We start from the raw sequence: 5,005 nt of genomic DNA, 5'->3' as shown, positions 1-5,005 counted from the left end.
GAAAATATAGTTATTTCCTTTTTATTTATTGAAAATACGACCAGTTCTATTGTATCTTCAGTATTTTATAATTTTTGTGTAATTTTTTCACTTTCTTTTATACAATAAGTTTTCTTTCTTATTTTGTTAGTAACTCTTTTTGCTCTTACTTTCTGTTTGCATGGTGTTGTAAACCACCAATCTATTCTAGTTATTATATGTGGGTATAATTTATATAAAAATGGCATTCCTAAAAGTATATCTTTTGATGTTAGCTCATAATTATAGATTTCTTCTATTGTTAATATTTTATCCCATACTTGTGTTTTTACATTCTTAGCTTTTTAAGTAATTAAGCTTCCTTCGTTATTAAATCCTTTAACTATTATTGGTATTTTTAATTTATTCCATTTATTTTCTGGTAAACAATTATATCTACATAAATTAGCTTCTGCTCCTGTATCTATCATAGGCGTATAATATCTACTAGAATATCCTTCTACTACTATCTTTATTAATACATATATTTTCATATCATGTTAGAGCTCTTCTTAGAAATAATCTTTCCCTATTATATGTTATAGATAATTGTGTGTGTTCTATATTGTATGGTTTTACTTGTTCTAGCCATTTAATTCCTAATATTATGTCCGCTTTTTGCATTTCTTCCTTTATTTCAAATTCTATTTTCGTTTTTCTAACTCTTATTATTATTTTTTTCTGCTATATTTTTAGTGTTTATTAAGCTTCTTGGTAGATCTGGGCATATGTTATTATCAGATTTTATTTCCTCATTTTTTACTAGATATTTTGCTATATAATTTTTTTCTTGTCCTGTATTTAAGAGTATTAAATATTCTTTTTCATTTATTGTTCTTATTATGTAATATTGATTTAAATTAACTATTGAACTTGTTTCATAACTTGTTCTTTTTGATGAATTTCATGATTCTGCTTTTTCATAAGCTATTCTTTTTATTGTACTTATTCTATCATTTATTATTTCTAAATCTTCTTCTATGTCTATATTTCTGTAACTATAATCATTATTATCAATTGTTTTTACGAATTGTTCAAAAGGACTTTCTATTTGTAGTTTATTAATTTTATTTTTTACCTTTATTTTATGTTCTGTTGTTAATACATATAGATTTTTACATCTTGCTGTAAATATTTTACTTCCTGGGGTTTGTTCTACTCCTGATATTTTCCAATATAATACTAATGATTTATCTATATTTTTATCTATTATTGCTACTGAATAATTTGCACTTATTATAAATTTAAATTTTTGGTATATTAAATTTTCTTTAATTGCAGTTATTATGCTTTTTTCTATAGGTCTTATAATCCTATCATCTACTAAATATAATTCTATTGGTGTATCTATTCCTTCTCTAAAACATGCTTTTATTAATATCTCTGTACCTCCTAGGTGTACATATTTTATTGGGTCTCTACTTTTTATATCGTTTATTTCTTTATTAATTAACCTTTTTGTTACTAGTGGTATACTAGATTTACCTTTTGCGTATCTACTGTCTATTACATGTTCCTTTTGACTTACTACGTAGTATTCTTCCTTTTTCCTAGTAAATATATTTTTTATTGTTGGTATTTTAAATATTTTTTTCTACACTTAAGTCTAACACTTTTCCTTTTATTTCATCAAATATATTATTATCAAATATTAGTTTTTAATATGTTCCTTCGTCATTTAAATATTCTTCTTTTGTTATTATTTTTATATCTTCTCCAGTCATTTGGTTTATTTGTATATCTTCTTCAGTCATTTAATTCGTCTAATTCACTATCTATTTCATTATCTGTTTCATTCTCTGAAATTTCATATATACTGTCTTCACTTTCTAATTTGTAATCTATATAATCCATCTGCATATATTCTGTATTTTCTATTTTTATTTTTAATATTTGTTTATTTTTTTGGTTTTTTATGTAATTTACAATCTCTAGCTAAATGTCCTAATTTTTCGCAATTATAACAAGTACATTCCTTTATAGATTTCTTTTTCCTATATGGTCTTTTATGTTTATAATTTTTTACATAATATCTTTTTCTTGGTTTCTTATACTTATATTTTGATTTTTTGTATTTCTTATATTTCTTATGCCTTTTTCTTTTCTTATAATATCTTTCTTCACATCCAAATTGAGGTGCTATTTTATCCTTGCAACATGCTAAATTTCTTATTAATGTTTTTTCCATTTTTATTTCTTCTCTATATTTTTCACATACGTTTCTATACCATTATTGTAAAAACTTTATTCTTGCTCCTAGAGTATCCACTATTTTTGCTCCATCCCAACTTTTTATTATTTTTGAACTAAATGGTTCAGGTAATTTACTAAAATATAATTTTCTTATTTCTTTACTTTCTTCTGTATTATATGCTCCTTTATAATAATATTCTTTAAATGCGCAAGTATATTCATCTAGGTAGCACATATTACATATTGCTAATTTTTAACATTAAATTCCTATTTGTATCTTTCTCTTCATTTTGTTCTTCTTCTGTTGCTGTCATGCTACTAAATTCATCTTTTATAGCTGTTTCATATTTTTTTAATAATTCTATAGGTGTTAGTTTAGTTGTGGTTGTTGATGATGTTCCTTCTGTGGGTTTGTGAGTTCTTAATACTCTTTTACTATTTTCAATTAGATTTAAAAATCATAATTTCCCTATTCCTATTAGTGTTCTTTCTATATATTCTGGTGTATCTATTACATTTATATTATTATATAATAATTGTTTTGTCATATATCCTATCCATAATTGTATTATTTTTTCTGTATCTATTACACAATTTAAGTCTAAAAAGTTATAATTTTTATTAACTATTTATTTTGGTGTCTATTTGTCATATTCATTCTTTAGATTATATCTTTTAAACTTATTCTTATAATATGTAGGTTTTCTTATTTCTGATGTTCTAGGTATTATATTTTCATCTTTTTTTTTATCAAGAAGATGCATATAAATGGCCTTATTTTAATGCAATATTGAATGCGTAAGTTGAACTGCAGAATAATGGCCTTATTATAGATGCATATAAACTTATATAATTGCGAATATTGTGAAATCATAGTTTACAAGTAATCATAATCTTAACTTAGGGTCATGTACAACTACTAAATCTAAATCTCCAAATAAGCCATATGAGATAAATGTGGAGTCTGATGTATACACCCTATTGAAGGGCCTAAAATACCTTCCTAGAATATAAAGGTATGGCTAGTGTGATCACTAAAATAATGCCCAACTAGGTGGTCTAGATAAGCCTATGATAGAATGTAGTTTTAGGACTTGGGTGCCCTAAACCCTTGTCCTACTAGGTGCTAAGTACTACTAACATTTTGGCTTAAACCGATTGATAATAACTGATACAATAAGACCAAGTTACAACAAACCTTATCTGAAAGTATTCGAAAGTCTAAATAACTAAAATTAAGTTGTAAGTTTGTAAACTAAAATTAATTACATTTTAATGCTAAAATAAATTATTATGGGTATTGTATGTTCATAACATGTCAAGCTTTATGAAACATAGATAAATCATATAGAAATACTATAAATCATAATGCTAAAATTAACAATTACGAGTATCATGTGTTCATAACATACCAAGCTTTCTGAAATAGAACTAAATAATGTTGACATACTACATATCATGTCAACCAATAAAGTAATGGAATACTTAGTCATTCTAGGTGTAAAATCATGATAAATATGTAATTGTTATATAATAGTCATAAAGGGCTGAAATATAAGGGAATTCTTAAGATGAATGAGTATCTTAACTCAAATCACGGTAAAACTAAGAAGATTTAAGTTATTTAGGACTTAATAGGTAAAAGGATACCCATTTATAAAATTCCACAAACCTGTAAAGTTCATGCTAAAATATGAAAGATCTTGATCTTGAGAAGGAAACCTAACTTTTTCCTAACTGGAAGAGATGAATCACCTTTTTTTTTTAAAAGTTTACCAAGTTTTTTAAAAGAGGCTGAAAGTAAGGGTCAACATGCCTTTTCGTCACTCTCAAAATTCATTTAAAACAATGTAGTTTACGTCTAGGGAGTAAGGAAAGTATGAAAATACCTATAGGACCCTATTTATATAAACTACTGAATCACAACGATAGAGTCTCTAGATGACTCATCGTCAGCTATAATAGGTCTACATAAAACTTATTATCGTGACCCACAACAGCTCCTCATGAGGAGATGTTGTCACTGGGTAGAGTTTTCAACTTTTACTGGCTTTATTTAAGATGGGAAAAATGATTACTCAATATGATAGACAATGACTCATTGTCATGAGTCATTGCCACTAGAATGGATCTTCCATCCTTAAATACATTTGGAAACTACACTACAAATTAGTGATGAGATGCCCCATAAAAAACCAACAAATTCCTCATTTGAAGAGTCATCCTGTGGGTTTTCCTGTGGGATTTAACTACTTTTTTGTTCTATTTCATGAAGGAGGCCTTAGGAACCTTCGAGATGTTACTATATCTCCTTTAAAAACATTCTTCCTTGAGTGAAGAATAATTTAATAACTCTAGTCAGTGCTTGCATTTCCATACTTTTTGTGATTTAGAGCTTCCCTATATCCGCCTTGTTATACATTTGTTCCAACCCTCAACCCTCTTTTCTAGATTCATGGATATTGAATCAATCGAACCCACTTCTAACACCTGTTCTACTTTTGGAAGACCCTGTGTTATATCACCAGATCTCGATTTTTCATATATAAATGTAACTAATGTATCTCCTTCGTAAAGGGTTTCTCCATAATGGCCATGAACGGTTGCTTCGGGGGTGGCCAAATAAGGCTTAGCTGATCGTATCACTATCGAGTCAACTTGAACAAGTATAACTTGACCCGATTTGAGGGGCGGTCCATTTTTGGCTATACATACATTTTCACAAATAAACTGTCCAAGACTAATTATTTTAGATGTCTCTTCACAATAATTGTGATGGAGAAACGACCAATTC

This window comes from Capsicum annuum, unplaced genomic scaffold (assembly GCF_002878395.1).
Source record: "Capsicum annuum cultivar UCD-10X-F1 unplaced genomic scaffold, UCD10Xv1.1 ctg4373, whole genome shotgun sequence".
Lineage (NCBI taxonomy): Eukaryota > Viridiplantae > Streptophyta > Magnoliopsida > Solanales > Solanaceae > Capsicum > Capsicum annuum.
Note: the sequence above shows the minus strand (reverse complement) of the source record.